The sequence below is a fragment of the Ambystoma mexicanum genome, chromosome 6p (assembly GCF_040938575.1).
Source record: "Ambystoma mexicanum isolate Mex_15411 chromosome 6p, UKY_AmexF1_1, whole genome shotgun sequence".
Taxonomy (NCBI): Eukaryota; Metazoa; Chordata; class Amphibia; order Caudata; family Ambystomatidae; genus Ambystoma; species Ambystoma mexicanum.
Genome location: NC_090935.1, coordinates 1,025,593,817 through 1,025,607,970, shown reverse-complemented (window position 1 = coordinate 1,025,607,970; position 14,154 = coordinate 1,025,593,817).

Genomic DNA, 14,154 nt, shown 5'->3' with positions numbered 1-14,154 from the left:
ATGGGGCGGTAATTCCCCTTTCCGCCAAGGCTGTGCCGGTATTTTACGCCTACCGTGTAATGAGGCCCTAAGCCTTTGTTTGGGAGAATTCTCAAACATTTCTAATTTCCCTTACCTTTTGAGACCCCAAGCTGGATTTCTAGGATTTGATTTTTCTACCTGGGAAGAGTGTGAGCCTTTTTTTACCACTCTTCCATGTATTTTGTATGTGTTTTACTTTTGTGTTATGGGGTTTTAAGACACCTCCATAGGCATCATCTTTTTCTGTGTGTCACACAGCACCTTCAGTGTAGTGGCAAAGGGATGCCTCTCAGACTTCCCAAGGTTTAAATACCTTCTCTGGGACTGATTAACGTCTCCCTGAGCCTGTAAAGTTAAATTGACTTTACTAGTCTGTTTAAATGTACTGACCCAGCACACACTATCTTCCTATAGAGTGCTGGAGGTGTTGCCTAGCTTCCCCTAAGTCAAAACACTCATGTAACAGTGAAATGCTACCTTTTCCTACTTTAAATGGCTGGTGGCAGTGGTTTAAATCAACTACCGTGATTTTTCGCAACCGCTAACAACGGTAGCTAAAAATCGGGTCAGCCATGTTTTTCAATATGGCACCCAAGACCTATCGGTAAAAACAGACCCTGTCATCTTTTTTCGCCATTTCTTTTAGGAAAAGTCCTTCTTGTGTTTGTCTCTGCGCCAGGTTTGGTCCCTTTGTTCGTTGGCCTTTGGCAGGCTTCAGTGCTGAAGCCCTCCTCTTGCGCCTGAGTGTCTGGGGTGGACAGGATGTGAGGGAGGTGCCAGAAACTCCCTCTGCTTTGTCTCCTAGGAGACCTGAATGCACTCTGGTGTGATTGGCTGGCTGACTGTCCGGCAAGGACAACCACCCTGCTGTGTGAGTGACAGCCAGGCTGGAATGAATGAGGGAAAACAGTTTAAAAGCAGGTCTGTGGGACTTGGAAAGCAAAGTCATCCACTGGAACGAAAGAACTGAAAAGGAGCTAAAGGAAGAGGACTGCTGCAACTCCTGGACAACCCGTGAAGCCCTGCTGCAGGTCCAAATTGCCTGAAACTCCAATCGACAGAGAAGCCCTTCAAGGTTAACTTCTTCCCTTGAGTTTGGTGGGAACAACCAACTCGTAAGCCACCTGGACAACGTCCCCATTTGGTTGAATTTTCATCAGAGTGCTATTGAAAGCCAGATAGCCAAAGGGAAGGAAACCATTTTGTGGTCTTTAAGGCACTCACACCTTAAAGCGACATTTTGGAAAGCTTTTGAGTTAATCCCTGGGCAGTGCAGGAACCTCCCGACATACTCCTTCTTGTCCCCAAGTCTGAAGCTCAGGAATTGTGATATCTGATCGAACTGCCAGGAAAAACTACCTCAGCTTCAGCTCTTCTTCACTAACAAGGTACTGTGCAAACACGGTCCGGAAATCTTTTTGGCCATCGCTAAAGTTCATGGAACTTTGCTCAACTTCGAAGGCTTGTCCTTCCCTAAACATTTGTCAAACTTTTCGCCTAGCCAGATTCTTCTAAACTCTGTGGCAAAGACTTAACCGCTACTACCACAACTGTGCTATCCAATACAAAGACTCTGAACCATTGACTTTGGCCCAGGCCTATGAGATGAAATGCTGATTGTAGTATACTGAAACCCTTTGCCCTGCCTATGAATGCATTTGTGCTGTTGATTCTCATAATCTTGTCTTTTTTACTCCTTTTAAAGTATATGAAGTGCCATTTTGCTCCCACTTCACAGGAGAGCTAAACGTGTTCATCTACTTACCGGTTGCGTATTTGTGGTTTATTAAGGTGTGATATTGAGCTGCTCTTGCTAGTGTAAGATTTTCAAGCTGACTGTGTAAATAAATGTACATTCTTTTACCAAGAAACATTGAGTAAGTGTTTGAATCATTGTATTGTTTGGTCCTTTGTGTAACTTGTTCTACTGCTCACTTAAGCTCTTGAGATAGGTCAGGCTGCTCAGCCATCGCTACCACTTTACTGTGTATTATAGGCTTTTATCAAAGGTGAAATTGTGCTTACACTTGTAGTCCTAATTGCATGTAGTCTTCCCAAAGGGTACTGCATGTGATTCTGCCTAACACATCCAAGTATGGCATGCAGAAGTCCTCCATCCCATTCAGAACTTGATTAACCATCCTTTGGAATGTAGGAGGTGCATTCTTTAGTCCAAAAGGCATTACCTTAAACTGGTAGAGGCATGCTGGGGTTGAAAATGCAGTTTTCTCCTTGACATGGTCTGTCAGTGCTATTTGCCAATAGCCTGAAGTGAGATCAAATGTACTGAGGTACTTGGCTGCACCAAGTTTGTCCACTAGTTCATCTGTCCTTGTTAAAGGTTGGGTTTTGGTGACTGCATTAAGAGCTCTATAGTCCACACAGAATCTCACCTCCTTGGTTCCTGCATTTGGTACTAGAACAACTGGACTAGACCATGGACTGGTAGAGGGCTCTATTACCCCGAGAGCAAGCATCTTGTTGAACTCCTCCTTTAATTGGGATCTTACATTATCTGACATCCTGTAACCTCTGCTTTTAACAGGTAAACAGTCACCAGTGAGAATATCATGCTGGCCCCAAGGGGTCAAGCCTGGTGATAGTGAAAACAGGGGGGTAAACTGATTTAACAGAAACTTGCACTCATCCTGTTGTTCAGGTGTCAAATTAGAAGAGAGATTGACTCCTATTTTCTCATCTGACGTCTGGCCTCTCAGTAGGTCAGGTAGTGGGTCACTCTCTTCCTCCTCTTGGGCTGAACCTAGAAGCAAAGCTCCCACTTCTGGTCTTCAGACATAAGCTTTTGGACGGTTGGTGTGAACAACTCTGGGAGCCTCCTTAGGATTGCCTAAGTCCACCAGATAGTTGACCTCTCCAAGTTTACCCACAACCTTGAAGTGTCCTATCCATTTGTCCTGTAAAGCCCTCTGCCTTGTAGGTACCATAACTAGAAATTGCTGGTCTTGAGTGAACTCAACCATGTTGGCCTTCTGGTCATGCCAATGCTTCACCAGAGCCTGACCTGTCTTTTAGTTATCAGATGCTTCTGCCATCATGTGTGACATTCTCCTCTGGAGACCTATCACATAGTCAGTGACTCTCACTGACTTGGGGGAATGAGCACTCTCCAACCCCTCCTTGATTAGGGCCAAGGGGCCTCTAACTGGACGGCCATAGAGATGCTCAAAGGGACTAAATCCACATCCCTCCTGAGGGACTTCTCTGTATGCAAAACAAAGGCATGGCAGTACAAGGTCCCACTTTCTTCTAAGGGGTTTCTCTAAAGCACCTATCATGCTCTTCATTGTTTGGTTGAACCTCTCTACCAATGTTTGTTTGTTTGTTTTATTTATTTGTTTGGTAATGCGCACCAAGCCCTTGGGTAGACGGGCGCAACAGAAACAAGGAGTCTTAAAACTTAGTTACAGTGCAAAGGTAGCAATACATAGAGCAGTAATTGCAATAGGAGCAAGACACAGGTCCAGAATACATTAAATACAAAGCAATGGTCTTGGTAAGTCAGGAGGCATTGTCATGAATATCAGTATATGCACTCCTACATCTACAAATATGAGTGTAAACCTTACATGTCTACATTGTAGAATATCCATATTGCATGCAGATATGACAGAGCGGAGCAACGTACTGTTAACCAGACTATAGTGTAGTAGGAGGAAGCAAGGTCGTGTAGGGATATGGGGGTGCGGTTCATCAGTTAGGTGTCATTGGTGTGTAGCCAGTTGAGTATCTTATGTCTAAATTTGGGGTAAGGTTGTTCTAGCCTGAGGTCAACTGGTAGTTTGTTCCAGCATTGCGCAGCTTTAACAGGGAAACTAGATCCTCCTGCTGTCGCACTTTTGAACCTACGGATCTCCAACATAAATGAGTTGGCAGATCTTGTAGGGCGGGTGGCTGTTCTCCTAGTAATTTTATCCATTAGGTATGGAGGGGCTAGGTTGTTCGGGCATTTGGAGGTGAGGGAGGCTGTTTTGAGCAGAATTCTGTCCGTTATTTTCAACCAGTTTGTGTGAGTGACAGCCAGGCTGGAATGAATGAGGGAAAACAGTTTAAAAGCAGGTCTGTGGGACTTGTAAAGCAAAGTCATCCACTGGAACGAAAGAACTGAAAACAAGCTGAAGGAAGAGGACTGCTGCAACTCCTGGACAACCCGTGAGGCCCTGCTGCAGGTCCAAATTGCCTGAAACTCCAATCGACAGAGAAGCCCTTCAAGGTTAACTTCTTCCCTTGAGTTTGGTGGGAACAACCAACTCATAAGCCACCTGGACAACGTCCCCATTTGGTTGAATTTTCATCAGAGTGCTATTGAAAACCAGATAGCCAAAGGGAAGGAAACCATTTTGTGGTCTTTAAGGCACTCACACCTTAAAGCGACATTTTGGAAAGCTTTTGAGTTAATCCCTGGGCAGTGCAGGAACCTCCCGACATACTCCTTCTTGTCCCCAAGTCTGAAGCTCAGGAATTGTGATATCTGCTCGAACTGCCAGGAAAAACTACCTCAGCTTCAGCTCTTCTTCACTAACAAGGTACTGTGCAAACACAGTCCGGAAATCTTTTTGGCCATCGCTAAAGTTCATGGAACTTTGCTCAACTTCGAAGGCTTGTCCTTTCCTAAACATTTGTCAAACTTTTCACCTAGCCAAATTCTTCTAAACTCTGTGGCAAAGACTTAACCGCTACTACCACAACTGTGCTATCCAATACAAAGACTCTGAACCATTGACTTTGGCCCAGGCCTATGAGATGAAATGCTGGTTGTAGTATACTGAAACCCTTTGCCCTGCCTATGAATGCATTTGTGCTGTTGATTCTCATAACCTTGTCTTTTTTACTCCTTTTAAAGTATATGAAGTGCCATTTTGCTCCCACTTCACAGGAGAGCTAAACGTGTTCATCTACTTACCGGTTGCGTATTTGTGGTTTATTAAGGTGTGATATTGAGCTGCTCTTGCTAGTGTAAGATTTTCAAGCTGACTGTGTAAATAAATGTACATTCTTTTACCAAGAAACATTGAGTAAGTGTTTGAATCACTGTATTGTTTGGTCCTTTGTGTAACTTGTTCTACTGCTCACTTAAGCTCTTGAGATAAGTCAGGCTGCTCAGCCATCGCTACCACTTTACTGTATATTATCGGCTTTTACCAAAGGTGAAATTGTGCTTACACTTGTAGTCCTAATTGCATGTAGTGTTCCCAAAGGGTACTGCATGTGATTCTGCCTAACACATCCAAGTATGGCATGCAGAAGTCCTCCACCCCATTCAGAACTTGATTAACCATTCTTTGGAATGTAGGAGGTGCATTCTTTAGTCCAAAAGGCATTACCTTAAACTGGTAGAGGCCTGCTGGGGTTGAAAATGCAGTTTTCTCCTTGACATGGTCTGTCAGTGCTATTTGCCAATAGCCTGAAGTGAGATCAAATGTACTGAGGTACTTGGCTGCACCAAGTTTGTCCACTAGTTCATCTGTCCTTGTTAAAGGTTGGGTCTTGGTGACTGCATTAAGAGCTCTATAGTCCACACAGAATCTCACCTCCTTGGTTCCTGCATTTGGTACTAGAACAACTGGACTAGACCATGGACTGGTAGAGGGCTCTATTACCCCGAGAGCAAGCATCTTGTTGAACTCCTCCTTTAATTGGGATCTTACATTATCTGACATCCTGTAACCTCTGCTTTTAACAGGTAAACAGTCACCAGTGAGAATATCATGCTGGCCCCAAGGGGTCAAGCCTGATGATAGTGAAAACAAGGGGGCAAACTGATTTAACAGAAACTTGCACTCATCCTGTTGTTCAGGTGTCAAATTAGAAGAGAGATTGACTCCTATTTTCTCATCTGACGGCTGGCCTCTCAGTAGGTCAGGTAGCGGTTCACTCTCTTCCTCCTCTTGGGCTGAACCTAGAAGCAAAGCTCCCACTTCTGGTCTTCAGACATGAGCTTTTGGACGGTTGGTGTGAACAACTCTGGGAGCCTCCTTAGGATTGCCTAAGTCCACCAGATAGTTGACCTCTCCAAGTTTACCCAAATCCTTGAAGTGTCCTATCCATTTGTCCTGTAAAGCCCTCTGCCTTGTAGGTACCATAACTAGAAATTGCTGGTCTTGAGTAAACACAACCATGTTGGCCTTCTGGTCATGCCAATGCTTCACCAGAGCCTGACCTGTCTTTTAGTTATCAGATGCTTCTGCCATCATGTGTGACATTCTCCTCTGGAGACCTATCACATAGTCAGTGACTCTCACTGACTTGGGGGAATGAGCACTCTCCAACCCCTCCTTGATTAGGGCCACGGGGCCTCTAACTGGACGGCCATAGAGAAGCTCAAAGGGACTAAATCCACCTCCCTCCTGAGGGACTTCTCTGTATGCAAAACAAAGGCATGGCAGTACAAGGTCCCACTTTCCTCTAAGGGGTTTCTCTAAAGCACCTATCATGCTCTTCATTGTTTGGTTGAACCTCTCTACCAATGTTTGTTTGTTTGTTTTATTTATTTGTTTGGTAATGTGCACCAAGCCCTTGGGTAGACGGGCGCAACAGAAACAAGGAGTCTTAAAACTTAGTTACAGTGCAAAGGTAGCAATACATAGAGCAGTAATTGCAATAGGAGCAGGATACAGGTCCAGTATACATTAAATACAAAGCAATGGTCTTGGTAAGTCAGGAGGCATTGTCATGAATATCAGTATATGCACTCCTACATGTACATATATGAGTGTAAACCTTATATGTCTACATTGTAGAATATCCATATTGCATGCAGATATCACAGAGCGGAGCAACCTACTGTTAACCAGACTATAGTGTAGTAGGAGGAAGCAAGGTCATGTAGGGATATGGGGGTGCGGTTCATCAGTTAGGTGTCATTGGTGTGTAGCCAGTTGAGTATTTTATGTCTAAATTTGGGGTAAGGTTGTTCTAGCCTGAGGTCAACTGGTAGTTTGTTCCAGCATTGCGCAGCTTTAACAGGGAAACTAGTTCCTCCTGCTGTCGCACTTTTGAACCTACGGATCTCCAACATAAATGAGTTGGCAGATCTTGTAGGGTGGGTGGCTGTACTCCTAGTAATTTTATCCATTAGGTATGGAGGGGCTAGGTTGTTCGGGCATTTGGAGGTGAGGGAGGCTGTTTTGAGCAGAATTCTGTCCGTTATTTTCAACCAGTTTGTGTGAGTGACAGCCAGGCTGGAATGAATGAGGGAAAACAGTTTAAAAGCAGGTCTGTGGGACTTGGAAAGCAAAGTCATCCACTGGAACGAAAGAACTGAAAACGAGCTGAAGGAAGAGGGCTGCTGCAACTCCTGGACAACCCGTGAAGCCCTGCTGCAGGTCCAAATTGCCTGAAACTCCAATCGACAGAGAAGCCCTTCAAGGTTAACTTCTTCCCTTGAGTTTGGTGGGAACAACCAACTCGTAAGCCACCTGGACAACGTCCCCATTTGGTTGAATTTTCATCAGAGTGCTATTGAAAACCAGATAGCCAAAGGGAAGGAAACCATTTTGTGGTCTTTAAGGCACTCACACCTTAAAGCGACATTTTGGAAAGGTTTTGGGTTAATCCCTGGGCAGTGCAGGAACCTCCCGACATACTCCTTCTTGTCCCCAAGTCTGAAGCTCAGGAATTGTGATATCTGCTCGAACTGCCAGGAAAAACTACCTCAGCTTCAGCTCTTCTTCACTAACAAGGTACTGTGCAAACACGGTCCGTAAATCTTTTTGGCCATCGCTAAAGTTCATGGAACTTTGCTCAACTTCGAAGGCTTGTCCTTCCCTAAACATTTGTCAAACTTTTCGCCTAGCCAAATTCTTCTAAACTCTGTGGCAAAGACTTAACCGCTACTACCACAACTGTGCTATCCATATATTAGGTATGGAGGGGCTAGGTTGTTCAGGCATTTGGATGTGAGGGAGGCTGTTTTGAGCAGAATTCTGTCCGTTATTTTCAACCAGTTTACCTCTTTCCCGAATTCGGCAATATGCTCTCTGTAGGGGATGTTCAATGCTGCCTTCAGGGCGTTATTCTGCAGTCTTTAGATTTTGTCTGTAATATATTTATTGGCTCCTCAGTACAGGGCATTACAGTAGTCTAATCTTGACATATTAAGAGCATTGGCTAATGTGGTGCGACTCGCTCTCGAGAGGTATGGTCTGGAGGCTCTGATGAGTTTGCAGGTGTACGTTGTAGATGAGGCGAGGGAGTTAACTTGCTTTTTGAGAGTGAGAGAGGAGTCCAAGTAGAATCCTAGGGTTTTAACTACAGTCATCACCTTGATGGGATTGTTATCAATGTTAAAGGATGTGTAGTTTGGACTGAGTTTTTGGATATTAACTTCAGAGCCTAAGATTAGTAGTTCCGTTTTTTCGTCATTCAGGCAGAGGCCATGGGATGCCATCCATGCCTGAATGAGGGTGTATATTTTGTTCACCAAGGCTGAGTCCGCCTCAAAATTGCCCGAAAGGGGTATGAGGATCTGTGTGTCATCTGCATAGTTAGTGTAGGTGACACCCAGTCTATCCAACTTGTCAAACATAGGCTAGGTGAAGATATTATACATAGTGGGGGATATGCAGGAACCTTGTGGGACCCCGCAGGTTATTTTGATAGGGTCGGCAGAGGCTGAAGTAGAAAAGACTCTCATGGTCCTGTTAGCTAAGAAGGATTGGACCCAGGATGTTGCATCATTCGTGAAATTGGCGGCAGATTGGAGGTGGTTGCATAGCACTACATGGTTCACCAAGTCGAACGCTGGCGACAGGTCCAGTAGGAGTAGCAAAGCTATTTTTCCATTATCCTTTAGTTCTTCAATTTGTGTGTTAAGGTCTAGCAGCGCTGTTTCTGTGCCATGGAGGGGGCGGAAGCCCGATTGTCGTGAGCTGAGTAGGTGGTTGGCTTCCAGATAGTCCTGAATTTGTATGTAGGCAGCTCTATCTAAAATCTTAAGAAGAAATGGCACAGTGGTGATGGGTCTGTAATTGGTGGGGATATGGTGGGGTCCAGAGTTTGTTTTTTAAGTATGGGTAGAACCGAAGATTCTTTAAGGTTGGTTGGTACAGTATTGGTTTTAAATGAGGAGTTTATCAATTTACAGATAAAAGGGCTAGGTCCCTAGCTGCGTCCTTTATTATCTGTGCTGGGCACATATCGCCTTTACAATTGGAAGGTTTGAGGGAGAGTATCATTTTTTCTGTTTCAACTATGGAGATGGTTTTGAATCTAAAGGGTGTGGTTATCCTGGTCACCGGGGGTTGACTAGTTTGTTGGTCATAGAGTGGTAGTGAGGCCTTTTTTTTTTTAAGCATTTTTACATCGTAGGGTTACAATTTTATACGATAGAGCATTTTGTATGTTGGTACACCATGCTTTATCCTTTGGGGCATTGTCTGTCAGTTGGATTGGGGATTCTAGTTCTCGGAGGATGGAGAATAATTCTTTAGTTTTGGATTTAGCTTTCTCGATCCTGTCATTGAAGGTGTTCTTTTTGATTGAAGGTGTTCTTTTTGGCTTTGGTTATTTCTTTATTGTACATTTTTGCAAATTCCGTTAAGTTATTTTTGTTATTTTCAGAAGGGGAGTGGCGCCAAGTAGACTGGAGTTTCCTTTTTTGTAGTCTTAAGGATTTAAGTTGGGGGGCGAACCATGCATTCAGGTGCGCTACTTGCCTAGCTTTGCGCATTTTAACAGGAGCAATCATGTCCAGTGCCTTAGTCATATCATTGTTGAAGCTATTTACCAATGTGTCAGGGTTGTTGTTATTTTCCATTCCAGAGATGGCAGGGAGGAGAAGAGGGATACGTTCTTCAGCAGTAATATCCTTCTTACGTGTTATCAGGTTTGGGGCTGAGGAGGTCTAAAGTGGCAGAGAAATTTATTAAGTGATAATCTGTCCAAGATTGTGGGACAATATCCGTGATATTGATATTGCAGTTTAGGTCAGATACCCAGTCAAGGGTTCTTCCTTTGATATGGGTTGGTGAGAGGACTTTTTGCATAAGGCTGTGGTCATTTAGTAAGGTTGCAATAGATTCAGCGTGTTTGTTGTCAGTATCACTAAAGCCCAGATACAAATCTCCCAAAAATAGTGTTTGAGAGTGATCTTTGGTGTTGTCACCTAGAAGACTAGTTAGGTTGTCCTCGAATGTGCCTAGAGGCCCAGGGGGGTCTATATATCAAGTGGATAGTTAGAGTATGGTTGTTGGAGAGGGACAATTTGGCGGTGAGTACTTCACAGGATGTGAAGGGAGCTGGGGTGGCAAGTCTGATAGGGTGGATTCTTTTGAAAATGATGGCTAGGCCACCACCTCTGGCATTAGGCCGGTTCATTCTAATGATTTGGTAGTTATCAGGTACTGCTAACATGAGAGTTGGTCCTGCGGCCTCATGTAGCCGGGTCTCAGATATGGCCAGTAGATCGAGATTATGATTGTTTAAGATATCTGCAATTTCAGTAGCATGGGCTATCACTGATCTAGCGTTTATAAGGGACCCTGTTAGCATTAGGGTATTGTCAGAGTTGGCAATTGGCGAGGTTTTGTGAAATAGGGTATCTCGGGAGGTGTGATTTTTGGGGGGAGTTTGGTCATTGGTATTGGTAGTTTGCAGTGGCGTGGAGGGGGGTTCTTAGACCTGGTAATAGTTTGATTATTGGAGTTGTTAGGGAAGTTTCTGTGAGGTTCGTAGATAGGAGACAGTCTAGACCTAAGTCTCAGGTTTCTATCCTTAGGGGGGTATGTTATTGTGGCAGTGGCATTAATGGTTATTATTGCACAGGTAAGTAGTGTCGTCAGGGCTAGTTTAGACAAGTAGGCAGCAGTCATTGTAGCACTATGCTGGGGTCATATTAACATCTAAGTAATTAATTTAGTGTAGATGAAGGGGGGCAGGACTTTGTGCTATGCCTATCAGATGCTAGTTATGGTTAGATCACACCTAGACTAGTCAGTTCAAGAGATACATAGGCTAAATGCAAATTATAAGTGCAAGGAACTTCATGGCCGGTCAATGCAAGAACACAGATAGGTTAGATGCAATTATAAGCGCAGGGCACTTCTTGGCTAATCAATGCAAAAACACAGGTGTGCTAGATGCAATTATAAGCGCAAGGGCACTTCATGGCTGGTCAATGCAAAAATACAAATAGGCTAGATGCAATTATAAGCACAGGGCACTTCTTGGCTGGTCATTGCAAAAACACAAATAGGCTAGATGCAATTATAAGCGCAGGGCACTTCTTGGCTGGTCAATGCAAAAACGCAGATAGGCTACATGCAATTGTAGGCACAAGGCACTTCTAGGCTGGTCAGTGTAACCTAGTACCAGTAGTATATAGAGGAGCATGTGATTATTTAAAACAATGGAGGTGCGTCTAAGTATGGCAGACACAGTGAGGCTGTGAGTGCATGTGATTAGTAAAGCAGTGGTGGTTCAGCTAAATGCTGTGGTCACCTGTGAGGGTTAATTATACAGCAATAGTAGTGGCAGTTATTGGATTCAACAGTGTGGAGTTCCAACAAAGTTAGCAGTTAAACAGTGAATCAATGGATACAGCCCATAGAGTACAGTGGCATATTTATCATCTCGTAGGAAAGGTCGGGCAAGAAAAGCATTGTGTGGCACCAGGTACATTGCAATCACAGACGGGAAAGTGGCAGTAGTTAGCAGTAGCTGCGAGCGGATAGTCATGTCAGGCGGGTGGTGCTAGATGCAATGTGTCTGAGATCAGCACGAAAGTACTGTATAATTGACCTTTTCTTTGCAGCAAAAGGTGGGCTTGTGAGCAGAAGGGCAATCTCATAGGCGTAGTTCTCATTCGCACAAGCCGCACAAGCCGCTTACCAGGTGATGTACATTTGTCTGAGGCTGGTAGGCAGTTGAGAACTTGTAAGTTACTCTATAGTTTTTCCACATGGCCTGCATGTAGTGAGACATAACATTGGATCCCCTGTCAGAGATAACTTCCTTAGGCAAACCTACTCTGGTAAAAATACCAAGTAGGGCCTTAGCCACAGCCTGCGCTGTAACAGTCCTCATAGGTATTGCTTCAGGATACCTAGTAGCATGGTCTATTACAACCAGGATAAACCTGTTTCCTGAAGATGTGGGAGGGTCTAAGAGACCAACAATGTCGATTCCTACCCTCTCAAAAGGAACTCCCACTACTGGGAGAGGCAATAAGGCCAGAGGTTTGGGAAGTGTGACAGCTCCTACAATACTTGTCTACATCAGACCCTAACTTAGGCCAGTAGAAGTATAAAGAGATCCTTTCCTTGCTCTTCTTAAAACTTAAGTGACCAGCCAAAGCTATCTTACAGGCTACTTGCAGGAACTGGAGTCTGCTTTCAAGAGGCACTACAAATCTTCTGTAGTCCCCTGCGATAGACTCAGTCGGTTCACTGTAGAAGAGGCCATCTTCCCAGTACAACCTATATTTCCCTGGCTCTTGCCCATCCAGCTGGGAAGCTGCCTGTTGGCGAATACCTTTGAGAGTAGGACACTCTCTTTGACCTCTGCTGAAGTCTGCCCTACAGGATCCACCTTCTGTCAGTAAGGACTGCAGCTCAGGATGGTCTGCAGGATCCAGATCTCCAACAGGAGCAAGGTCCTCTTTCAGTGCTGATTCCTCAGCTGCTGATTCAACCACACTTCTGTTGTTCCTCAGCTGGTGGAGGAGTCACAGGTGTGATTTTGGACAGTCCTCTCGGGGATGTCCTTGATGGTAGCACAGGAGTGCTGGGTGGATTCTTCCTAGAAGTTTTAGGTTTCCCCTTTTCCTCTTTCTTTTTCGAAATTGGAGTCAGTAACTACTGTGGACTGGGAGTTATAGTTTCCTCTATAATCTCCTCTTGAGAGCCCCTTAAGGCACTCTATCTGGCCTTCCTGTTCTGTCCCTGTTTCCTTTTGTTGGGAGGCCTGGGGGTGCTTGATACAACTCCAATAGTTTTTAAGTCATTCCCAACAGGGCTCTCCCAGGTACTTCACTCTGCACACTTACAGGTATTTTGACAGTCATGTCATTGCACTGGATGAGAGCTGGTAACTGTGGAAGCATTTGGACAGGGCCTCCAGCAAGCTTAGTTAAGAATTTGGGTGCCTTAGCAACATCCTCAACCTTGAAAAATGTTTCATCAACTACAGTTATGCTGGCCCCAGTGTCTCTGATGGCAGGGGTCTCCTGACCATTCACAAGAACACTGTCTTTGTAATACTCTTTAGTATTGTCTGGAATAGAGTAATACACATCTACGTTCTGTTGTTCCCACAGACCAAGGGATACTAAAGATATACTGGCTGAGACTTTCATGGGTTCCTCAGCCAGTAAGTGAAAGTTTCCACTTGCCACAGGTACTTCATCCTCAGGGGAGAAGGCTAAGGAGACAGCGTGGATCCCTGAAGGGATACCCTTACATTTGGGTTCCCTTTTCACATGGTCAGTTGATCCAAAAGCCTAACAATTTCCAAATGTCTTTATGAATGGGGGTTTGTTCAGACCTCCTTCTGGTTTGGCACCAGGAGGTACACTAGCCTGATTCGGTTTCCCTGGGGCCTTACCCTTGTTATGTTTGTGGCCCTCTTTTGGAGTGGAAGTATTAGAATTCTCTTTGTTGTCTTTCTTGTGCTGCTTTCCCTTCTCCTTCTTCTGAGTTACCCTAGAATCCTTGTGAGTAGCCCTGTTGGCAACCCACAAGTCAGCAGCCCTTGCTAACCTCTTTGGATCAATTTCCTTAGAGTCAGCCAAGTGCTGTCTCGGCGTAGGAGAGCAGGCATCATAAATAGACTCCAACATATACAGATTTCTCGTACCTTCGTAAGTGTTAACTCTGTAACCCTTAACACATCCATCTAAGTTTTTCAAACATTCAGTCACCCAGGTAGCTCATGCTTTTTGAGGGTCCTAAGATACTGAGAAGGGGTCTTCTCAAATGTAGCTGTCAATGCTAGCTTCACAGTTTCAGACTCTTTTCTGTCTATATCCCCCAACTCCATTACCACATCAGTTGCAACAGGGGGTAGCCTAGAAAAAAGCCAAGGAATCAGCTGATTCCCTATAATGTCTTGAATCCCTTGGTTATATTCAAAAGCAGCCAACCAATTCAAAATATCAAGCTTAACCTCATACATACT